The sequence below is a fragment of the Lissotriton vulgaris genome, chromosome 1_1 (genome assembly GCF_964263255.1).
Source record: "Lissotriton vulgaris chromosome 1_1, aLisVul1.2, whole genome shotgun sequence".
Lineage (NCBI taxonomy): Eukaryota > Metazoa > Chordata > Amphibia > Caudata > Salamandridae > Lissotriton > Lissotriton vulgaris.
In genome coordinates, this window is record NC_141685.1 from 1,734,496,537 (window position 1) to 1,734,522,613 (window position 26,077).

Consider the following 26,077-nt stretch of genomic DNA (forward strand, 5'->3'; position numbering starts at 1 on the left):
ACAGGATTTTGAATGCCTAAAATTGGTTCTTGTAGGTATGCCTTCAGCGTGCGATCTACACTTGCCGCCCGACCTCCGGGGTGTGGGCTGAATGGTCGTGTGACACTATACTAATCATCACGACATTCACTAATGTGGTTCAGCTGAAGTGCTCCTTGTAGGCTGGTATTTTCTGTGTTTCTGCAATAAAAACATTTTTTTTAAAAAGAAGAAGAATACGAATCTGCTCACACTGTGTTAAAACAGATTGATTGCCCTCACTAATGAAAAGCAGGTAATTGCATGTTGTTCCAAAAGCGTAACAAAACTCCCACAAAGGAGGTTGATCTGGAGTTTCTTAAACACGTCCAAATAAAATTGATGGCCGGCTGATATCCAGTAACATGTGGGTGGAGTTGAAATCAAATAGTCGTCAATTTTGAAGTGATGACACGGAGGCATATTTTATGGGAGACACAAGTTTAATTGGCTTCCAACTCCACAGCTCACTGTAAAATAACCGCCCCACCTCAACTGTACAGTGGAACATGAACATGCCACATTAGAACACCTCATGTCACAATGGGTGACAGAGTTAGATTTAACCATAGAGTATAACATACTACACATATGTATTTATTTTCTTAACAAATGTTTTTATTACAAGATCCAAGAAAATAGCTAAAGCTATCCGGCCAGACCTTAAAGTACTTCAATTCCGATACATCTAAATACTTAACACAAAAGTACAAGTACATTATTACAGAAGCCCCAACAATATATAAACTGAGGACATAACCAGGATTATCACGGATCACCCAACTCTGGAGGTTAAACAAAAGATGAAGGGGGAGTGCAAGGATAATCAGCATCAAAGGACTTGACACGTACAGTAATCTACAAGATTCAACGTAAGGATCAACTCTTCTACAAGCTTTACCAAATTAGGTAAGCATACTTTAAAGCCAAAAGGCCTTCAAGGTTGGATTGTCTTTACATTAAATAAGTCATGTCTACTGCCTTTGTCAATTTTTTTAAATACACAGACAAGACCTAGGAAATTTGACATATACCTTTTCCCATTGAACCAATCAGGCTTATGCCCCTTCTCATTGGATTGATCAACAAAACCTACTTAACCCTACAGTGCAGAGCACAAGGCCTTGCCACAATGCAACCATCAGGAATACAGTCAAAACATTACAAGTATATACAATATTGCATTTTGCAAAACAATATACAACTCCATCTTTGAGGGCTTAACAAGTATTATTACAGTGTTAAGTTAACTGCTCAGGTTTACCGCAGGGTCAAACACCACCAAAAGCCTTGCCAAATATGGTAACTTGTGAGATTCCGTGTAATGAAATATTGTGTATTGTCTTATACCACCTTTGGTCACATTAACTTCAGTGCAGTTGCCAACACCAAAACGTTACATATCACTACCTGCCCACTGGGGAAATTTGCATATTCTCAATATGCCAACAACACTAGCTACTGTAGATTGTTTTTATAAAAATGTAACTATTTTACCTTATGGACTATTCATGCCTCATGAAAGTATAACAATATGAAGCAGTTTTCTTAATGCATTTCATTCCAATCGCACTACAATGATTAAGTGCCCTGTCCAAATTTTAATTCTTGACCTTGTGTTTAGACCGATCTGTTCCGAATATTTGATTTTTTTAAATTTTACAAATGTTTTATTTGATAGGTGTATAGTGTTCAATAAGGTAGCTCGAATGATCAGTACTAGAAGGGACCCCATAGCTATGATGCAGTGAGGGTAATGCCTGCCTCTACTGCACCCTTGGTTCACCTTCTAATTATCATGCGCATGACTACCAGTGTTTTGCACAAGTAATAATGGTGAGTTCGGTCCCCAACAAGTCTCAGGCCCTCACAACAACCTACTCTTCTATACATGTGCAAAGATTACAATGCAGGATAAATGGGCATTGGGATATGGGTAGGGGTAACACGAGACTGTACATGAATCGATCTCTAAACCATCTGTATTAAAACTGGTGTCGATGAAGTGGAGGCAAAATCTCTGTATGTAGCAAATAAGCACCAACAGGGCACACCATTATCTGGTAACTGCTAAGGCAAACAAGTACTGGCAAACCCAATAGGTCTACCTTTTGGGCCCTTTTGACTTTGCCAATACCATTTAGGTATACTGTACAGCAATGGTTCTTAGCCTTTTGACTTCTGTGGATCCCTACTTTATCATTACTGGAATCTGAGGAGATTAGCAAAAGGGACATCGTTCTTCTAGAATGCACATATGTAGGACGCTGGCTCTCTATAAAGTGCACTAAAATGAAGTACACTGTGCAAAGAGTCCAGTGAGACCCAGATTGGTACACAAACATAAAAGTAGATAATATTAATGCTCTATTTGTGGTAGTATGAGCGAGCAGCTAGGCTTATCAAAGGGTAGTTTTAAGCATTTGTTGTACTCACAGAGGGAATAAATGACACATTCACAAATAAATCGAGACCAATTTATAAACCTAACACTGATTTTTTTGTAATTATTCAGACCAAGAACTTCGTTTTACAGTATGTACTTTTGAGGGTATACATTTTCAGAGTTCACAAAATGAATTACTTTTGTGAGCAATTACCCACCATTGACATTACGGAAATGCTCTCTATCTTGGCTTACCGAAAACCCTCACCAACAGGCTCCAGGTCTTGATGAATGATGCTGCCCGTTTGATCTTTAGACTTCCTAGGAGGTCTAGAGCCACTCCCCTACTACAAAGCCTACATTGGCTTCCAATTAAAGAGAGAGTGGAATTTAAGAGTTTGTGTACAGCTCATAAGGCAATTTACGGTAAGGCTCCAGCCTATATCAAGGAGCGCCTGCAGCTGTACTGTCCGACGAGATCACTTCAGTCCTCGGACTCGCAGCTGCTGACCTGCTCTCGCTATAGGCTGGCGACGAAGGGAGGGAGAGCTTTTTCAGTACTGGTTCCCCAGTTGTGGAACAGTCTGCCTGGAGTGTTGCGCGAGGAAGGAAACCTCCTAAGATTCCGAAAGAGCTTAAAAACGCTATTGTTTAGGAGAAGCCTGAGCATAGCATAACCGGAATGCTGCTCTTTGCTCTGACTTCGTTATGTTGTTGTCCTGTACCATCTTTTCCTGGCGCTTAGAGACCTGCAGGTGATTAGGCGCGGTATAAAATTAAAATAACAATAACAATAACATCAATAGGAAGAAACAAGAAAATGCATTTAAAAAATGCAGTTGGATTTCAAGGTTCACCCTGGGCATTTGAGTAAGTCGCAAGGCCATGCACAATGTTCTACCAGCAGAGCGTCCTAACTTCGGCCGGCAGCAGGGTGCTGAGATCGTTGGTAGCTAGTGTGCTACCAAGAATGGGGCCACCTAAAAACACACTGTAAAAGGAAACTTAAAAGTGAAGTCCGACGGGGCCTGCTTGAGGGAGCGGGTCGCAAGGGCCTCAGGAACACAGCTGGTTCGTCGGTACTCAGGCCAGGCTTTTAATTTTTTAATTTTCACACACTACATTTAAAAGATGTGATGTAATTGAACCAGCTTGCTTGCTCTGCAAAGCGTTCATTCAAGCGTACCAACTACCATGTGATATATTGTAGATTGGCATTTATATTGCTTCATAGCCGTGCAGGGATGGACTCTATTAGAGTCCACTGGAGCCAGAGATGTGAGGCAGCTCTCAGCAGTCATGGACTGCCTATTTATTCAGTACACAGTGGTTAGCCACAGAGATGGATATTGGGTTTTGTATGATGAGGAGTATCGTCCGTGATTCAATCAACTGAAATGTATCATGACGTCAGCATTTATTTGAATTCAGCTTTCACTGTTTATAGTTGGTGTTGGTAACAGTCACCTGTCTGAGTACTTGGGCATGCCCAGAATGAAAAAAGTGAAGTCATCAGTCCTGGTTACAGTGGACAACACTGGTCATTTAGGTGTGGTGGTTTCTAGTTAGAATAAAAGTCTCCGATCAAAGGCATGCACAGGATTCAAGTGGGCTCTCTGGCAACTGTGTGGCCTGCACAGAGTAATCAACCAAGGGAGAATTTCTCTCAGGTGATTGTGGCTCCTTTGAGCAGGATGGGCAGGTATGTTCCAGTCTTTTGCAATAAGCCATGTCGTGATCCAGGCTAGAATTTGATGCAGACATCATGACTCCAATGGTGTAGTTTCATCTTGTGTGAGAATATACAGAATAATAGATAGGTAAAGGTAAATTACAGGGATGTTTTTCACTGTGGGGTACTGAGTGACATCAAATAGAGAGCGTAGCTCGTGTGGTCTATGATGTCCCTCAGAACCTAGAGATGAAAAAAATCCCTGCAATTCACTTTTTACCCATCTATCATTTTGTCTTATGTATGGCTCCAAAATCATCTTTCACTTCTTTCAACAGGTACGCAGGGTAGAGGAGCATTGGGGGAGCCATACATAACAGACTCATGTCAATGTCCCCAATATTTTATTCTTTTTTAATAGAAAAAAAAAAACCTTACCTGCAATACCTTACCAACCCCAACCCCCTGGTATGTCTTCCTTCCCCCCTCCTGCAGCTGTACTTTTGTCAAAACAGACCAATAGCGCTGCACTGACAGGCTCTTCGAGAGCCCAGTGAGACTAGCCTGGTAGGCCACAAAAGTGATGGGCAGCTTTTATATATATATATATATATGACTGATTGATTGATGACATTTAGGAACTAAAATAAACGATAGAGGCTCTCCGTGAGAACCATACATAATAACAAGGTTTGTCTTCCTTCCTCAATTTTAGATGCTGCTGTGTATTTTATACCTTGCTTGCAAGGAAATCCACTTTGGGCACCTGGACTGAGAACGCAGTACATGATAGCCCTTCCTTTTTTCTTGGGGAATGGAGTGTCTTCAAATTTGATGCTTGTGTTTTCAAATGCAATTATAAGTATGACGCACAAACTGCAGCTCAGTCTCTCCACACTGGCTTTTATTTTCGTAGAATGTTGTGCAATAAAACTAAGGCATTAGAGTGGCTGCCTCAACGCAAAAAGTGAAGTACATTTGATTGATTTGACTTCTTGATTTATAAAGCGCCCGAATCACCCCATCAGGGGTATCTCCGCGCTAAGACAGCTATAGCCAACCAGAGAGCAACAACTCAGAACAATAGGGTTTTCAGCAGCTTTCTAAATACCAGGAAGTCAGTACATTGGCGTAGGTGGATAGGAAGTTGGTTCTAATAGAGGGGAGCCAGATGGAAGACCACCCATGCAAGCTTTTTTAAAGAGTGGGATGTGCAGAAGTGCTTTGGACCCTGACCGGAGGGACCTGGATGGCTGGTATCTGACAAATGTATCTGATAAGATAGCTAGGACCCAGGTCCAATAAAGATTTGTAAGCAATGCAGCAGATCTTGAATGTTATCCTTTTCCGAACCGGGAGCCAATGGAGCTTTTGAAGTAAGGGAAGAGAAGCTGTTCAAGGAGGGGCATTGGCAACCAGGCGGGCCTCAGTGTTTTAGACAACCTGCAATTTACTCAAGGAAACCTCTTTGGCTGAAATCAGCAAAGCATTGCAGTAGTCCAGGCGGCTTAGCACTAATGACTGAATCAAAGTTTTCCGTGTGGAGGATGGCAAGAAAGGGAAAACTCTTTGTGTGGAAGAAAGTCCCAGCCGTAGTGGTGGCGTGCTCCTCTAGAGTTAGTTTTTGATCTATACGAACTCCTAGATTTTTCACCACTTGTTTAGTGGTTGGGGCAGAGCTTAGTTCCTCTGGCCACCATCCAGGGGACAAGCTTGTCACAGCGTCTCTGAACAACATTATCTATGATTTTCCTGCGTTAAGCTGGAGGAAGTTATCCCTCATCTAGTCTGCGGTGACCCTCATACCTTCCATATAGGTGGTCTGAGTGTTCGGGTTAGTTTTCCTCAGTAAGCTTGCCAAGGGAGCGACATAAATGATAAATAAAGTGGGGCTCAGACAGGAGCCCTGCGGTACTCCCTTGGTCACTTTTGTGGTCTGGGAACGAAAATGGCCCAGGTTGATGGTCTGGGTTCTATCCGCCAGGAAATTGGACAACCATTTTAGAGCATTCCCTTGGATGCCACTGTCCCCAAGTCTCCTGAGAAGGGTCTGGTGAGAGATGGTATTGAAGGCTGCAGATAGGTCAAGTAGCACCAGAACTACTGCTTGACTATTATCTAGGGACATTCTGATATCAGTAACTGCCACCATTGCAGACTCTGTACTATGTCTGTGTCGAAACCCCGACTGAGAAGGGTCAAGGCAGTTTGAGGCTTCAACAAATTCAGACAGGTGCTTATTGCTGTGCTTTTCTAGGAGTTTGCTCTGTAAGGGGAGCAGAGAGATGGGGTGATAGTTGAGAGCATCGTCCAAGGGGGCTTTAAGATTTTTCCTGATGGGGATAATCTGTTCAGCTTTCCACTCTGAAGGGAGACTGCCATCCTTCATGGAGCTATTAAGTATTGAGCAGATGGGGGCAGCTAGTTGCTTGGATAGCAGGGACATGGTTTTGGCAGGGATATGGTCTAATGGGGATCCTGATTTAACTATTTTTAGAAGAGATTCTACCTTATCAGCCTCGGATTGGTAACGCGGGCATTCGGGCAATGCCCGAGGGGTCGGTGTCTGGGTTACTGCTGTGGACTGCTTTTGAGCACTTTGGGGCTGATTTGGTCGGTGTCTCTATTTTCACAATACAGCCAGCGGCCCAGTGGGTGGCTGAGTGGCCTTTCTGCAGGCAGATGGGCGCTCATTACCACCCTCCCTCGCCACCAACACCGCCGATCCCCTCACCCCTGGTTTAGCAACAGGCAGAGGTATCACTCCCTTTGTCTCGCTGGTCGGCCCATTAATGTGTGCACATACAGAGCGAGGCAGGGGGCCTCAGTAGAAGTGGCCTCACTTGTATTCAGGTGTGTTTCCGTAGTGTAAACTAATGCGTGCATTTTGTTAAGCCCCCTCCTTTTTAAGGCAATTACGCTGAAAGGAATTATGCAAATGAGGGCCGATTTTTTTGTGTGCCCGGGCCGATTTTCAGTCCCAATCCGACCCTGTACCTTATATGGCGTAAGTGCCAGAAAATTCTCCAGAGTTACGGCATTTGGAATAGACGGAGGATAATCTATTTTAGTGCCTTTCTGGGAGTCACTAGTCAAGGTGATTTTGTTGTAGATTGTTTCAATTTTCTGGTTGAGATGAATTGCTATATTTTTGCATACGGCTTGGGTTGGAGCCTCTACGGTGTCGCAAGCCTTATGGTTGGTGAAAGTTTTTAAAATCTGGTAGTATTCTAGGGGTGTTCCATGCCTGCTCAAGTTGCAAGGTAATATACATTTTACAGGCAGATTTCAGATTTGTATGTATTTGGGACATGGGTGTACTATTTGACAAAGTTCTTCTACTTTCCATAAGTGTACTCTGTGATCCAAGTCTGCAAATCTTTGTAGTGGAAAATATCTTCAAGTCTGCTCAAAGACAACCAGGTGGAATTGATAAGACATAATGCCTGGACTACAGCAACATAATTTACATTACCCTGCCCAAGAAACTCATCCACGGGCTTTGACAACACTAGAACCAGGCATGTGCATTGACTCGAGGGAGCACGGCCAAGTAAACCAGCCCGAAGCAACCGATGTGCTCTTAGTTGATGTCAGAATCAGGTTTAAAGCAGTGGTAGAAGTGGGGAGGGATCGGTGGGCACGGCGTGCCCCTACTTCTAAAAAATTGTTCAGTCCGATCCCCTACTTCTTGCTTTCAAAAAAGAGTCCCGGGACGGCAAGAATAGTCCAACTTTAAAACTTTTTTCATTCGCTTCCAGGGGCTGCTCGCACTTCTCTGTGAACTCTAGAGGCTGCAGCAGCCCCTCCCTGAGCTCACACAGACCGAGGAGGCCCATTGTCATTCCGATTGAGGCTGATTACCTCTTTCGAATGACAATGCGCGGCCCTCTGCCTTTAGCATATCAAGTGGCCCTGAGAGTAGAGTTGATGATTAGGGATGAGCTTTCCCCAAGCAGGGTACTGTGGGGAACTTGACACCAGTGGCTATCTTGTGACGATTTGTGAGTGTGTGTGTGGTTAGTGGATGGAGGCGGCAAACTCAACCCCGGAATCTAGCCCCTGGCGCTGTTAATGTTCTACAGATAAGTGTGAATGCGTGGCTTGTTATCTTCACAATCTTTTTTCTTATTTAATGCATTTTTATGTAGCGCGGACTTTATCCGAAGGTGATTGCAGAACAACTTCCTCAGCACCGATCAGCCTCCCCAAGTGAGCTCCGTCGATATCTTGCAGACAGGATGCTGTGGCACAATTGTATCAGCAACTCCTGGCACATACTTTTAGTAGGGGGCTCACATGTGCGAATTTAATTACGTGTTACCATAGTGACTACACATCAGCCACTATGTCCGTTTTCCTTCTCTCACTTCATGGTGCTGCTGTACCCTAACATTTATTCTAGTCAGGATTTAATTTCACCAGTGAAATGGGTTTCAAAACTTAGAAACAGATGCACTGGTGAAGTGCCACCGCGTGGTGCGCGCAGCCTGCTGTTTCCTTTAGCAACCTGCGGAGGTGCATTAGAAGAGCCAGGAGTGCAACAAGGAATCTGTACACCATTATAAGAGAAGGGTTGGAATTGTCTGTATGACTGCAGAACGCCATGCAAACCCTTTTACTGTCTTTTTGTGCTTGGCTGAAAGTCAACATATGCAGGCCCTGGTGAGTTTAAAGTATTTGGCATTACCCTGGCTGAAATGTTAAATGGCTGTGTGTGTGTTTTCAAATGACGTGATTTGAAAGTCTTTCTTCTCATCGATTTGCGGAGCAAAAGAGCGAGAACTGCGTTAAACACATGAAGTGCAAAATAATGTTTCTTTGTGAATAATTTGAAAGAGCTAGCAATGACACGTTTTGACCTGTCAAGAGTATTGTGCTGGTAGACCCATAAGACGTATCATAAAAGTACCCAGCACCAAGCTTTTTTAACTTTTTCTCTTTTGTTTAATAACACTATTCATTTTACGCTACACTATTGGTACCAGGCTTATCCTGCCCAGTCAACAATATACCATGCCTCCCTTCCTCTTTAGCTTATGCCTACTTATGTTTGCTCACTAATTGATAATTGGTGTCTTCATTTTACACCCCCACCACTTTCAAACTTTACCAGCCAGCACTGCTTGACACCTTTGTCAATGTTGTACACAGAGTGAAGTGAGCTGGGCAGGAGCAGTGACCGGACAGGAGAGGTGACGGGGCAGGAGAGGTGACGGGGCAGAGAAGGTGACGGGCCATGAGCTAGAGCAGTACAGGGTGTGAGCGGTAGGTGACATGACAGGCAGGTGACATGACAGGCAGGAGAGGTGACGGGGCAAGAGAGGTGACGGGGCAAGAGAGGTGACGGGGCAAGAGAGGTGACGGGGCAAGAGAGGTGACGGGGCAAGAGAGGTGACGGGGCAAGAGAGGTGACGGGGCAAGAGAGGTGACGGGGCAAGAGAGGTGACGGGGCAAGAGAGGTGACGGGGCAAGAGAGGTGACGGGGCAAGAGAGGTGACGGGGCAAGAGAGGTGACGGGGCAAGAGAGGTGACGGGGCAAGAGAGGTGACGGGGCAAGAGAGGTGACGGGGCAAGAGAGGTGACGGGGCAAGAGAGGTGACGGGGCAAGAGAGGTGACGGGGCAAGAGAGGTGACGGGGCAAGAGAGGTGACGGGGCAAGAGAGGTGACGGGGCAAGAGAGGTGACGGGGCAAGAGAGGTGACGGGGCAAGAGAGGTGACGGGGCAAGAGAGGTGACGGGGCAAGAGAGGTGACGGGGCAAGAGAGGTGACGGGGCAAGAGAGGTGACGGGGCAAGAGAGGTGACGGGGCAAGAGAGGTGACGGGGCAAGAGAGGTGACGGGGCAAGAGAGGTGACGGGGCAAGAGAGGTGACGGGGCAAGAGAGGTGACGGGGCAAGAGAGGTGACGGGGCAAGAGAGGTGACGGGGCAGAGAAGGTGACGGGGCAGAGAAGGTGACGGGCCATGAGCTAGAGCAGTACAGGGTGTGAGCGGTAGGTGACATGACAGGCAGGTGACATGACAGGCAGGAGAGGTGACGGGGCAGGAGAGGTGACGGGGCAGGAGAGGTGACGGGGCAGGAGAGGTGACGGGGCAGGAGAGGTGACGGGGCAGGAGAGGTGACGGGGCAGGAGAGGTGACGGGGCAGGAGAGGTGACGGGGCAGGAGAGGTGACGGGGCAGGAGAGGTGACGGGGCAGGAGAGGTGACGGGGCAAGAGAGGTGACGGGGCAAGAGAGGTGACGGGGCAAGAGAGGTGACGGGGCAAGAGAGGTGACGGGGCAAGAGAGGTGACGGGGCAAGAGAGGTGACGGGCAGGAGAGGTGACGGGCAGGAGAGGTGATGGGGCAGGAGCTTTACATAAACCTGTATTCCCTATGAGTTTGCTTTTTCCTGAATTAAACCTCAAATAAACATATCCATTCTTTTAATTAAATAACGTTATAAGCTGTAACGGGTCAGTAAAATGCTAAACGTACTAAAAATTGGTATGTTTTGCTATTTCTAGCCACACCCCTGACTCCGCCCACTGATTCAATCTTCGGTTATTCCCGCCCCCTGTTTCTCCACCCACAGTTCCCCTACTTTTTTTTTCCCACTTCGACCACTGGTTTAAAGTCCTCTGGAAATTCACAAAGCCAACTTGGGCTAAAGGCCTTGGCAGCTGTGGGTTTATAGATCTCCAAATCCTCCAGAAACGAATGCCTATCACAGCACCCCTGATCACTCAATTAGACACATGAAACAGAGGGCAGGACCCTGGAAGTACAAGGCCAAACAAAGGCTGTGAAATGAGCAGAACTGAAAGCGGAACCGAAAAAGTGCTTTCTGATCTTAATACCAATAAATCAATCATTAAAAATCGCCTCAACTAAAATGTTTATGGCGGAGCCGCAAAAAAATAAAATGGCTGCAAGCCTCCAAAACCAAAAGATTAAAAAAAATAAAACATGCTGTTGATACGGTTAGACACGGTCTTCTAATCACACTTACATGAAACTAAGCTATGGCAAGAAGGGTGCAAGGCGTTCTGATCTGGGGTGAAACGAACGCCGAGCTTGCGGCTCTCGGAAATGCTCGAGCATCAGACAATAGAAGAGCGGAGTGAACAATGCATCAGCCAACGCGAATGCTGCTTCCTGGCTGAGCTGCTGGCAGCCCAGGCAGTGGGCAGCGAGGATTACTGCTGAGCGCAGCGGGGTGTAATCCCTCCGGAGGGAGGCGAGAAATCATCACCGCGGTAATTGCTGCACGCTTCTGTGTGGGGCATTCTCCATCTGAGGCGGGCGAGATTAATTATTTAGAGCAGAAAACGATATGCTGATCTATTTTAACTCTTTGAGCTGTGTGTTCTTCACAGGAGGTAAAGTGAGAAATTAACCAGGGGCCGCCAAACAATTACCACAGAATACTGGTCTGATAGACCGGCAGGACAGCGTTGGGCAAGGGGCTGCATTAAAAGATAAATAGAAAAGCAACTTACGATGGTTCCTGAATCTTCAAGTAATGTTAATGAAGGAGGAAGGGGCAGTATGGCAGGCATGAGCCACGGGTAGTACAGCTTAATTTAACTGCGGAGTTCACTGCCTTTCTGCTATTGCAGGATGTTCCTTTAGCTATACTTTTAAAGAGTATCTGTGTATTTCTAATATGTGCAAGATGGCTCCGAATTGACATCGAGGGGATCTGGCGATAGAATGGTTTATAAAATGTTACCAATACGTCAAGATGGCAATATCAACTCATGTTATAGTGTACCCTTTATGTAGGTTTTATTTCACAAAATTATTTTGGAGTACATTGAAAAGGGAGGTTTTTTTCCAAAACAGGTAACTATTTACAAACATTAACGGACTATGCGGTTTGGTTGTCTGCAGAGGACAAGACTTAATTATTAGTTCAGAATGTAAAACAAAACTGTATTTTAAAAAAACTCATTCCGATTTGTTAAAGCAATTCTCTTCAAGGTGCAGCTAGTAATGGGTATTGACGGGAATTGGAATGTTTTGTATACCTCTCCTGAACAGACGGTTGCAAAAACAATGGACAATATTAGGGCCAGTGGAATTATGCAGTTCTGCTGCTATAGAGTTTACAGCACTTGCCTCAAATTCATAATTTGAGATTTCAGGAAAAAGTGGTTTCCAGTTCAAATTAATCAAAACAATACTGCCAATGAACATGCAATACAATGAACCTTTTCTCGCTGCACAACTTCGATAAGGCTGCAGCAAAAGTTCGGTCCTCCATTGCCATATAAACTCAGTGGCCCTGACCAAGGTAAAGCTCAGCAGAGTGATTTAGGAGCGTATAATGAAACTCCTATGTCAGAAGAACCTGTATAATATTTTTCTTGTTTCATGGGTCCATGTGAAATACGCGTTTTCTTATACCCATGCATTTAGTGCAATAAAAACACCTAAATACATTACATTACAGGGATATGCAACTGGTATAATATGGTCCAATATTATCTTTGAGTTCTTGTGATATCATAAAACAGTAGGCTGATGGCAGAGTGGTTTGTTAATGACACCAGAACAGAGATGACAGTATAGGACTGTATCATACATTACCAGTTACGTATTAGTTATATTACATGTTTTCAGATTTCAAGTTGGCAGTTAATGCACCAATGCAATTTATTTGAACCCCAGGATATATAGTCTTATTTGGCTTACAGGAACTCCTTTGAAATCTGAAAGGTGAGTACTTCTAACAATTGCTCCTACCAACCAGTGAATCTATCTCAATGGGGGAAAAAAGCACACAGAGATGTTATCAAGAACGTTCCGTGGGATTAAAGCCCACACACTGCACACTATTGGTTGCCTTGGTTACTCATTTCCTGGCTTCTTATTCAATCACTTGCCTTGTCAATCTGGTGCTTGTCCCTCCCATGAGTATAACCACCTTACCCGTGTCCTTCCACTCCTCACATTTAGGAAAGTTCTTGTTTTCTTTCTGTTTTAGCCTTCTGTGAGTGTGCAGGTGTTTTCCATTGGTGGTGTGCTCCCCCCATGTTGATCTCTCTTGCCTGCGTGATTCTCTCCCCCCCTGTGCTTCTTCCAACCCACTCCCCTGCTACTTCGACCTGCTTCTCCTTTGCCCCTTTCCCCCTCGGTCAGTGTTACCTCGCTCACCTCAAGCTCCCAGCTTAACCCACTCCTTCTGCAAGCTCCAGGCTAGGTAGACTAGGACGCCTCCGGTGGCTGGCTCAGTACAGGCACCACTTGCAGGTAGAAGTAGGTGTTGGTTGTCACTACTGCCATCTTGTACTGTGCAGGCTCGTTATTCGGTAACGCAAAATGGAATGGCTCGGGTGTATGCTTGATGCCTTTTAACTGCAAAGTGACCCTGACAAATACTGCTCTATGCCCAGATCAAAATAAGATTGTTTTTCCAGAAGCTTTTTCTGTCCCTCCACTCTTTTTACTCATGGAGTTTCTGTGCTTCACTTGTACCAAGAACATGATAGGGAGAAACACTCCACTAAGGCGTGCTTTTTGCAGACAGCCTGCACTAGCGTTTTGTCAGAACGTGCCCAGAACATTTATGGATTATGATAAACTAGGCCTCTGTATCTCCCCAAGCCAAGTGCTATTCAACTAATGACACTGTCCAAAGAATTAATTGCCAACACATGAAAGTAGCAACACCTCAAGGCAAGTAACTTTTCAAGTTTTGATAGTGAGAAACAACTTGTGAATTTTGAGGCCATACTCAAGCCTTCAGATAGTCAACCCCATTTAATTGTATGACTAGTATTCTGCTGAGTGCTCCTTCAAGTGACTCGGCGTTCCCTCTCCATTGCTTTGCACCATCTCCTCCACACACCCACTCCTAAGTTGCTCCATGAACCCCTCATGCTCCATTACATTTGCCACTAGCTGCTGCTCCTCTCCACAGTGTAACAAGCATTTACAATGCAACGGTCTCGCCTTTGCAAAAGTTAGAGCTATTGGCATTGTAAATGACATTTTTTTTTATTTGTGTTGGTTTTGAAGACAGATAAATAAATGGCATTGTCATTTACAATGCCAATAGCTTAATCTCTCGCAAATGCAAGACCTATTGCATTTGCACACACACACCCACACAGAGCCACACAGAGCTCCACACAGAGCTACACACACACACACACACACACACACACACACACACACACACACACACACACACACACACACACACAGAGCTACACACACAGAGAGCTACACACACAGAGAGCTACACACACACACAGAGAGCCACACACAGAGAGCCACACACACACACACAGAGAGCCACACACACACACACAGAGAGCCACACACACACACACAGAGAGCCACACACACACACACAGAGAGCCACACACACACACAGAGAGCCACAGAGCCACACACACACACAGAGCCACACACAGAGCCACACACAGAGCCACACACAGAGCCACACACAGAGCCACACACAGAGCCACACACAGAGCCACACACAGAGCCACACACAGAGCCACACACAGAGCCACACACAGAGCCACACACAGAGCCACACACAGAGCCACACACAGAGATACACACAGAGCCACACACACACAGAGCCACACACACACACACAGAGCCACACACACACACAGAGCCACACACACACACAGAGCCACACACACACACAGAGCCACACACACACACACACAGAGCCACACACACACACACACACACAGAGCCACACACACACACACACACACACACACAGACTGACACCTCTCCAAAAAGGGCACATTTTATAGGATTCAGTAGTGAAACCAGAACACTCATGGTGAGATCTGACAAAATAGGGCTGTACTAATAAGGTTAAATACAAATTCTTAAAGAAAATATGATACAACTAAGAAGAAACACCTACTTTCATACGTATTTATAATAAGGATAACATTAAACAAGAAATTATCATGATGACTGAGCATTTATAGAACACTAAAATAATAACATCCGGAATGAAATAATAGTCTCCTCAATTGACTCAAGGAAGAGGCCTTGAATTTTTTCAGTCTGTGTATAATGAATGTCGTTGCAGGTTGATTAGGTTGTCATGTTAACGGAGCACGTTTAATTTAAGCAATGTTTTCGAATAATTAAAACCATACCCGCAACCGCAATAGATGCATATGGGTCGAAGGTGCTGATGGCGTTGATGCTGAACTTGCCAAAAGCGATCAAACAAGTTGGAATATTTTACAAAACTGAAGACTAAGTGGGACATCACTTGAAACTATGTAGGAATCTAAGACAGACACGTGGAATGGAGGAGGGTGGAAAACTCAGAAGAGAAGGGAGGGGGGTGGGGGGCATGTCCAAAGTCAGTGAATTGCTGAAATAGTAATATACATAGCCGGGGAGCGCAGAGTTGGTGGAGGGGTTTGAAGGCACAGGCGAATGCCAATAATTTAATAAACTTTCAATAATAAGGTGACACATGCACACAAAATCAGAAATTGAGCCTGTGCCGTAGAGGAAACTTAATATGTAGGCATGGCTTAGCGCCATAGGTCTTTGTCAGCTTAAGTTTCAGGTTATTAAAACGGTTCTTTCTGGGACGGACAGTAGTAGTTTATTTCAAATGGAGAAGCAATCAATCCACTGAGAATGAGTGAGAGACAGGCACAACAGGGGTGGAGATAGGAGACATGGGAGACTGACACAAAAGGCTGGTCTGCTGGAAAAGCGCATGCAGCCCGATATGAAACCTACCTGTGCAGTTCTAGTGACCCCGGCCATCCTTACATGCTTCGGTTCTTTAGGCTCAATGTGATTGGGGTGTCACACAAAAACTACTCCGGCCGATCCTTTAACAGAAACTGACCTAATCCGAAATTGGAAATTATGCACACAAAAAAATAACACTTGCTGACGGAGCAATTTGGTCAACCCACAAAAACACACAAAGGTGGCGCTCTTTCAACGTAAGGCTCGTGGATGGTCTAACACGGAAGAAGCCATGTTTGAGCTATAATTTTTTTGAAAATGTACTCTTATAGTTTCATGTGTTACCGATTTTTCTCTAGGATGAACGTTTATTTGGATGCAATTAATTTTCATGAATACATATTTTATGCAGATGTGGCTGCACACTTTAACTGCAAAACATTACCTGCGTTTAGTGATTTAGGTTTATAAGCAAAGCTGACATTTTACAGTCATTTTTTGATGTAAATTAATAGGTTACAAGATCAAAGCTTCCTGCAATATGGACTTTTTTTCCAAACAAAAGTGGTCCTGGCTGCATTGTCCGCCCTCGCTGTTGCTGCTCGCAGCTGTGCGGAAGTGCAGTTTTTGCAAAGGTTATGGATCAGTATCCGCTGTTCCTCACTTGGGAGAGTAGACCAGAGCCTGGAATTTTCCACGACTCGAGGTCTGTTTTGGAAATGTTTTTTTATACTGCATGAACACATTCGATAAACTGCGGAAACCTAATTTCCGAGTTATGGCTAACTCATTGGTGTTGATTTCATCATAAATAATTGTTCTAAAGTGCACACGCACACAAACCATAGAGAATGTCTGCGTATGCATTTACCCTTTTGTGAAGCATTGCTATTCTAACAAGTATAGAGTCTGCTTCGTTCTTCCAACCAAAGGCCACATTACTTTAACTCGTTTCAGGATGCAAACAAGCGTTCGCCATAACGCGAGTTTTCTCTTTTAGCCCATCCTTTTCATGCGGGGTGCCCTGACTTCCTGCTGGGGTAAAAGGTTTCTTATCTTCTTTATGGGGCCATCTGGACCCATAATGAAGATAAAAAACCTTTTACTTCAGTAATAAGTCAAGGAACCCAATCTGAAAAGGACGGGGCTTAAAGAGAAAGAAGAACGTCACTAGGACCTCTTCTCTAATGGCTGGCCACCGTTTAGGAGGCCAGCCAATGGAGAAGAGGGGCGGGGCTTAACCTCGCTAGTGATGTTCTCTCTATCTCATTAAATCTTGCCAGCGAGACTGCGCAAGCGCAGCCATCGCAGGCTGAGACCTAAAAAGCGCCCTTTAAAAAAAAAAAAAAAAAATGACTACTATTTATTTTTAAAATTGATCCAAGATTGCAGACGCCACTTGGATCGACAAATTTAAAAAAAAAATATATTATATATATATATATATATATATATATATATATATATATATATATGTTATTGCACATAAGATTTTGGATGAGCAGATAAAAGATAAAAAATGGCACTAGCATCGTTCCGGAGGTCTCATATGCATGGTGATGCAAGCATGCGCCTAGGCAATGATGCACGCAGGGAACTCTTTTCTGCCGATGCTACACAGCACTGGCAAACCCAAATAAGTCAAAAAGACAAGACCTATTGGCTTTGCCAAAGCTTGTTCAACTGAATAATTCCAGGGAAGTTATTGGCAAACCTGTGCCACCAGTTACTCTCCACCTACTTCCCCCCGGCCACCCCAAACCAGCGGGTGATATGGTGCCTAAAGTCGTCCCCAAGTTCATCAAGGCCTGTATGGGAAAGAATTCAAAATCCAGTCGATGCGTGCAAGTATTTTCATCACAGAGCAACTGTCCAAATGTGCTTAAAACATACAGTAGTATGTATTCCTCAAACACTGCAAACAAAACAATGAATATGGCAAACAGATCATGAGAAATGTGATGGTCCTTTAAAAATGTACAAGCATAAAAAAATGTCTTCACAAATTATTGTATGCATCGCCTATAGAAAAGTTTTCACATAAATACTGCACTATACCTCGTTTCATCTACTCCTGTAGAGAAGCTTCGAGTGACATGGTTTGTTTCATCAGCTTGTTATACTCTCAATAAAGCTTATATGCGAACCAGAAAAAACACCCCTTACTGATAGCTCCAAGCGCGGACACTGTAGGAAACAGCAACTGCACCATTCTGTAGTCAAACCGTGATATTTTGGAATGACCCCTGCTCCCCCATTCCACCCCAGACAAGGTGACCCAGAAACAAAGCGTTAAAGCAGCTGCTCCGACTAAAATGGACAAAAGTAAAAAACACTTTAGAAAGGAATCCTCCTCACTTAAATAAAGCCACCTTATTTTTAGGATATAAAAATCAACTTATCGTAATTGTAATGTAGCCCGGATAGTAGGGATGCAGAGTAAGCTTTCAACAAGCACTGACCATGCCAATAAGACAAACTTAAAAATGCACTGTCAAGCAAGACCCAAAAATCCATGTAGGTTTAGGACAGGCCTCCTCCCATCTGTGCTGCTACCAGAGAAAAATAGATAACTTATCTACTTATCTAAGACACTTTAATAGAAATACAAAATAATGTGTGCGCCCCTGAAAGTCCAACCTAAGGCAGCTGGATAAATAAACAAAATGATCACAACTGCGTGGACGGCATGCACTTTTTTGTGGAAGCACACAACATCTGCCTAATCAAAACATGTACTTCTGGCACCCAACATGTGGGCGGAGCCAAAGTCCCAATTCCTGGTGATTCTCAGCAATCTTATTAACTCTGACCATAAAAATGATCTCACCAGATTCAGAAAACAGATACTGTACAAGGAGTGGCAGCGAAGAAAATCCAGACTAAGCCCATCGTGTTACTTAATCACCTTTCAGGTCACTAAATCAAGAACACTGAATAATAGTTCACAAAAGACTGTAGTACAGAATACCCAATTGATATTTTAAAATAGTAACATGGAATTTCTATGAAATACACTGCTGTAGTTATGCAGACGATGAGTTTCACTCCCAACGCATTTATTGTTTACATGGTTAAAGAACTGTCATTTAACACCTATCACCTTGCATCTAATAATTATTCTAGTTAGAAAGTCACTGAAACATCACTTTAAGTTTAATTTAGCACTCTGCTTATGCTTATTTCCGGTCGATGGAGGACCTGGGTTGGCAGTTCGGGCTGGACTGTTCCCACACGGAACAAGGTCAAGACTGATTTGCATATGGCTGGGTCCAAACTGGGGTGGTGAGCAAAAGAATGATGGATTTAACCTAGATCCTTGTGACGGGGCTAATGTTTACATTGTCCAGCATTACGTACATCAATTGTTTCTTTTGCACATATCCTGATTACAGCAGGTCTCAGAGGAAGAGCAAGAGCTGCCTAGGCAAGACCTAAAAAGAGGTGGGAGGAGTTTTGCATACCTAGAAAAGGTTTCCTATCAATTTCAACAAGCATTTGCAATGCAATAGGTCTCGCATTTGCGAAAGTTAGAGCTATTGGCAGTGCAAATGACAATGTATTTTACCTAAGTGCTGTGCAGTGAAGTGGCCTTTGGAGCCATAAAAGTGTTTAGCAAATGCAGTATATTATCTTGGTACTGGGCAGCCAGGGATTGAATAGCTGTACAATTATTATACACTGGGACATGCAGTCAGATACAGTAATATACGCTTGCCCCCTCCCTGCCTCCCCTCGGAAACGTTTATGGAGACATTCCAAGACTTGAGGACCCTTGATGTCTTACTAAAATGTGACTCCTATGGCTCCCTCCCCGGCTGTAGAGGCCATAAAACAATATAATATACATTTGCCTTTTTCTGTCCTGCCTGGTAAACACCATAAAAGGATGCCATCTCCTGAAAGTGTTTCTGCTCACTCACGCTCTGAATTGGGGGCTAGAAATACCTTTGATTTTGTGGGAGGACAAAAATCAGTGCATTATTGCAAAATAATGAAATGAGGAAAGGGCTAGGGCATTAGTCTTTTAAAGATGAGAACCCTCATTCACCCACAGGTGACATGTTTATTATTTGGTTCCCTCTTGCACACTATGACCGCAAGGTTCACAGTGTCGGCTACAACTTTCCTATAAGAAGAGGGGCTTGAGGTGTTTTTTTTTGTAAATCATCCAATGGAAGTCGGAGTAAGGGGCAGAGTGCAGCAGTAAAAAGGTTTGTCTGTCAGGAATTTGTGTATGTATTCCCGACAGGCATAGAAAGAAGACAATTTCACAAACATACACTTACGTGAATAAACATAAAATTTTACACTAAACACCCAGGGGCAGATTTACAAGCCCCATGCTCCACTTTTGCGTCATTTTTCCCATGTTAAAAGTGACGGAAAAGTGGCGCAGGGGGCTTGTAAATCTGCCCCCCAGTATATGCACTTCGGTTTCATGGTGGTAATTTTCGGGGGGGGGGGGGGTGGAGTGAGCAAGAATTGATGGGTCAGTGATGGCTTTATTTTACCAGTATTGATAGTTACCCAGCACAGTCAGCCTGTGTATGCACCTTGAAGAGGTGCTTCTGTGAGCTAACGTATTTGCATTCTGCCCGTGCCGCTGTGTGTGCCGGACCTGTGTGGGCCATCTGATCACTAGGTCTTGCGCTCCTGTCCCAGCTACAGAGCAGCCACTGAATCACCCACCTCAGCTGTCATGGGCTACTAACATAAGGCCAAAAGAAGCCAAAGCCCATCAATCTGGAAAAAGGTTTAAAACAAGCATATGCAATTTATAATGTAAACAATAAAAAAACAAAATACACATTTATTTATTTAGTTACAAGCAGCACATTGTCCTCTACTCCGGCGGACTCAGGCAGGTTCATACAGGCGTGGAGGAGTGGGCGTGATGTCCACGGGTGTAGCCTCACGCATGGAAAGAGGTGCTGTTTGTGAACAAATACATTTATAAAACTTAAGCTAGCGCTCAGAAGAAGATACAAGTAAAAATGTGACCGTTATTAAAAGTGGACCGTAACATACCTTAAAAAGTTGCTGATTTTCCATGATCACTGTTAAAGGGTCACACCTTTCTTAGAACGAGTGCCCGCCATTGTACTGGCTGCGCATGTCGTCCTGCCTGCTGTAGTAAACAAGTCGTGGGAAATATAGTGGGGGGAGGGTGATTCATTTGTGTTTTTAATTCACAATGACACCACAGCCCGTGGGGTCACAATAAGTAATGTTAAACCCTTATAAGTGTCCCCGTTTAAAACTCAATCGGACTATTTTCCAAAAGCAACCATTGTCATACTCACAAAGAAATGAGGAAAGAACACGTTTGGTTTGCTTTACGTTGTAGGTTGACTGTATCCGTCTGTTATGCAGCTCGGAAAGAGCGTAAAGAGGCCCTGCTGTGGAGAGACCCGAGGAACTTGGAGTTAGATCCTCAAACTGTGCGAGGAGAGTAAACAAGGCGCTCTAAGGGGTCCGCAGCGCGCCCTACCCCCAGCCCCTGGGCCGCTCTCGCACATAAAGGGAATGCTAGGTGGGAGGGGGGTTTTAAACGTCCCGAGGCCACGCTTTACAATGTTTGTAAACACAACGCAGGCATCTGCCGTGCAGGACCGGGGTCACCCCTCAGCCTCATTCCGGCGCAGGCGAAGAGCGCGAGGCCCCTCTGTAAAGGGAGCGGGTGGAACCGGCTCCCTCCACCCGCCTTGGCCTGCCTTAGGCACAGGTGACAAATAGAACTCGGTGCTTTTCTCCGGGGGCTGCTGCAGCGCTGCAAAGGTGCAAATCTGGTCGAGTCTGTCGGAATGCGGGAGATAAAAAAAAAAGAGATATCTTTCATAATCAAAGGATGTCTGGAAGCTGGAACCGGCACATGGCGTTTTGATTAGACAGGGGATGTGCGGATGCGGACGGCCATATTAAAGGGGTCTGAATCTGCAGATATTCAGGACAAGGGAAACCTCTGAACTGGGTAAAAAAAAAAAATTGAAGGCAAAGGTGACTGGTTGAACGCCCCAGTGCGGTTGGAGGAGAGTCAGATGAGTGAGGAAAAAATATCCTGCAGACACACTCCACGTGTGTGTGCTTCCCAGAGAGACAGGAGATTGGGAAACGCGCGCGGCCGGCGCCGATCGCTTTCCAGAGCGTGCGCGTGACATCTCCTATCTCCTGGGAAGCAGACCCGCCAACAATAGTATCGCGCCTGCGCGATGGCATATGGCTTAGCCATATGCATCGCAGGCGCGAGACCTAAAAATGGTAACATGGGCTGGGCACTGGGAGTGTTTACTTAAACCTGCCCCTTCATTTGAAAATAAAGATTCAAGCAAACCCCATGGTCACAAGACCTATAATAAGAGAAAGATGGTTTGTGATGACTTAAGATACTTTTACTAAGGCTCTGAGGGCTAAAGAACCATGGGCTAAAATGATATCCTTTGTAAAGGTTCCTTCAACAGATCCAATTCAATAATTAAAGACACCTGAATTGACTGTGAAAGCATTATAAACCAATAATGTGGTGTGTAATTTGAAAAAATGCTCTGCATTTCTTGTCAAAAGTTTGAGTTCTCTACCCTGGAAAGTATATGGCCTATGAGCAAAGACAGTTAAACAAGCACACAGTTCCAAGTTTGATGGCATCTCACTAAATACTTGCATACAGCTTCTCACCCACTATCAAATGTATTCTGGTCAAGAGCAAAAGTAAATGAATATTCCGGGGGGTGATGGGGAGGGAACATACCCAAAACTGTGAGTGTTATAGGTTTTCTATACAATAAGAAATTAAAATAATCAACTATAAAACGCATATTAGAGTCACCTTTCCACATGGTTACACAGTACAGATATGAAAGTTATTTACCTCATGGTAGGCATTTAGGTCACATCAGCATTAGGTAGGTCATGTGAGGGTTCTATCCCCCCGTCCAACGGTGTGCATTTCCAAGCTACACACCACATACCAACAAACTAGTGCATCAATCCCTCTTAGCACTCCAAAAACAGCTGAGACATACATGGAACGAGGGCACATAGGGAAATACATAAAGCAGGCACAATGCTTTCGAGACGGTAGAGGCTTCAGTGGACAACAACTAGCAGTAACTACTGTGAACACATTCCTAAATGGACTAGAGGGTAGGAGAGGTTTTGGCTGGAAACCAGTCAGTATGTAAACTTTTATGGCACATCCTACCATGGTGAAGGCCAGCAGTATGTGGGGGAGTTACAAAAGTAGTTAAATTTAGTGTAGAGACATGGTCGAGTTGAAGTTGCCTTAACAACAGTCATAAATGTTACAACAAACCTGTAGTCATTTACTTGCCATGATCATCCAAGTAAAAGGCATCTGTGGGGTTATTTAGCAGAGATGCAGGGCCAACTGGGTGCAGTAAATACAATGAAAACAGAAAGGGAAAAAGCTTTAATATGCAATATTTTCAACATACGTTTAACTACAGTGTTAAACAGGACCGTGTTACTAGCTTCATACCAAGACGAAAAATACACAACTTATTAACAAAACATAATTTTACCCCACCACTTCACAAAATAATTACTAGGGCAACTAGGGCAACATATCTTCAAGAGCAGGAAATGCATGTCTGAGGTCCCCATACTGAACAAATATACCTCAAAGCTGTCCAAAACCAGCCCATTTGTTCTACTACAAATGAAAGTGCTGAATATAGATTAGCGCTACTGAGACACACGACAAGTCTTAGTTTATCACGGAGGTATCCTTTCTTCTCGATTGTTGCCATACCAATGCACTCCTGGAGTTTAATGTAGCAGCAATTACTGACGATCTGTGGTGGAAGCAGAGAAACGTGGGGGTGTTGAAGGAGGAAAAAAAAGCGCCATGCCACAATTTAGTTAACAGCCCCTAGGCGCGCGAGGCAGAGGAAAGAGCAAAAATCATCATTTGACAGGATTGCAGTTAATCCCAGCTCTCTTGACCGAACGCCAATCCCCCGAGTATTAGTCAGAGGGTATAACACTAAAAACTGTTGGGAGGTAAACAAGTTAATAATGCTGTAACCACAGTCATGATCTGGCCCTGCCAAATAAACAAACAGAAACGTATGCTACACTTGCCTGGATAGGAATCTATATCAGGGTAATGACTCACCCAATTCCAATGCCAATGTTTATTTTGTAAACCTATTAGGAATTTCGCATTACATTTTTAATAAGACACGAAATAGTTCAAATGTGTTGGGAGCGAGGCCGAAATGTATTGGTTTCTGAGACCTAGCTGTCCCTCCTTGCGCACTAATACTGAAAGGTGAAAAATAGCGCTATAGTTCGATAGTTAAAAGCAGACAGTGTGCGAGAAATGGTAGTCCAGAAGAAATCAAGGTACCAGTATATGACAGGGAAGCACTGTTTGCTCACTTGTGCTCAGCTTTTTTTCTATTACCAGCACCTGGGGACTGATTCCCAAGCAGTAAACTATGCAAGAAAAAAAATCATACCTCAGGTCAGAATCAAACCGACATCTTCTATAAAGTGCCAGTCTTAGTAAATGCTGTCATGACAGGAGTGGGTGCTTACAGAATATACATGGCCGTGAAAAATATCTTGGGTGACTGGAAATTATCTACAGAGTTGGCAATTTGATAACATTTCTACTTGTACAAGGGACTGACATATCAAATTATGACAGTGTTCTCGTATCAGAGCTCTGATATTATCTTCTCTGATTAGGTAAGGGCTCGCGCTCTGTCATGGTTTGGATTCTAGGAAGCTTTTGGTGAATACACATTTTTTATTATAGCAAACACCTACACATACTAGGGTTCTATTTCTGTCAGATATTGGACTATTCACAGGCTCTGTTTAAGAGCAGCCTTGTATTGAGGGCTGCTTTATGATTACAACAGATCTATGAATATGCCAGAGTTCTGATTACAGTAGAGTTCCGGATACACCACTGCTCCCTTTCATACTTTAGTTTCTGAGGAAGTATCTTGTGAAACACTTTGCCAAATTTGCTTGTACATGTTATCTCGATTTCACAAAATGTTAATGTATATCAGGGGTCTCCAACCTCTTCTGTAATGAGAGCAACTTCTGATCAGAGAAAATGGTTGTGAGCTACTGAAGGCCAAGCAACTCGCACATTGTTACAAGACACCCCCCTCACCTGGCTTCATTGAATTTAAATCTAATGTCAATGGAGCCCGATGCTATGGTTTGGACAAAATACTGTGACTAGTTGTACTATTATAGAGCTGCCGTTTGAGTCAGCGAGTGCATGGTCTGTGGGGATGTATGAACGTGTATGAATGAATGGGATATATGTGTATGGGTGACTTTGAACCTGTGTTGTAAGTACTTTTGGCACAGGACATAACTTTCGCCATATGTGGCACTATTACATGTACAACACAAACATAAGAACCATTTTGCTTATAAATGGGAGAAATTTAAAGTGCAGAAAAATATTCTACAAAAATCTTCGTACTAAGGAAAAAATGTCTGTACTTTAAATTACTCACATTTCCTTCCCAGCCACTGGGAGCAAGATACTTGCTGTGTGCAAACGCGACACTTCTAAAACAGAAGAAAATTCAACTGAAGAGTTAACTGTATGTATATGTATATTACACAAAACTCTTCATTTTAATTTTCTCCCAAGTCAAAGACTCCTTACAAATGGCAGGCATTTTATTCACAGTGGCCTGTAGACATGATGCCATATTTAGAACAGGAAAATACAGTAATTTATTTAAACGTGAGGAATTTAAAGTGAAGAAACATGCTTCATAAATTATTAGGACTTAATTGTCTTAATTTAAAGTAGAGAAAAATCATTAAAACTTAATGTTTCATAGAAACATTAATCTTCACTTAAATTTCTCCCATTTAAAAGAAAATGACTATTTTTTAACTTATGTGTACCAGCCACTGGGAGCAAAGTGCCGGTTTGTAAATGCCACACTTTAAGAATGGAGAACATAAAAATGAAGAGTTAACTTAATCATTAAATTAACTCTCCATTTCAAGTCGCTCTCCAGTAACCCCTTGCGTGCGAGCGTCGGCCAACGGCCGTTGCAAGCACTATTTATTTATAAAGTTCTACCTCGGTAGTGCCGCGCATATCCGTTGGCCGACGCGGCCCCGCCTGTGCATTAGAATGCCAAGACCGCGGCGGAATTGCCGCCGCAGTAAACAGGTTAAAACATTCAAAATTAGGTTGATAATGACGTATTTTAAAGTTGAATGTCTCAGTGCTTCAGTTCAGAACCTCTGTGATCCACATGAGTCATATATTTGAGTGAAGCACTGATCAGCTTCAGGCTCTGC

At 43.9% G+C, this 26,077-nt stretch overlaps 1 protein-coding gene across 7 annotated transcripts in view; it reads right to left on the reverse strand.

Annotated features, from left to right (window-relative positions):
- RAP1B (RAP1B, member of RAS oncogene family) overlaps window positions 1-26,077 on the reverse strand; it is a 461,814-nt gene that overhangs the window by 378,482 nt on the left and 57,255 nt on the right. For 4 of the 7 annotated variants that reach the window (XM_086919008.1, XM_086919011.1, XM_086919010.1 and 1 more), the window contains exon 2: window positions 23,073-23,147. The exons of 2 other annotated variants lie outside the window; for them this stretch is intronic. The gene's annotated coding sequence lies outside the window, so the exon portion shown is untranslated. The remainder of the gene's footprint in view (window positions 1-23,072; window positions 23,148-26,077) is intronic. One more of the 7 variants, XM_086919009.1, reaches the window with a different exon arrangement.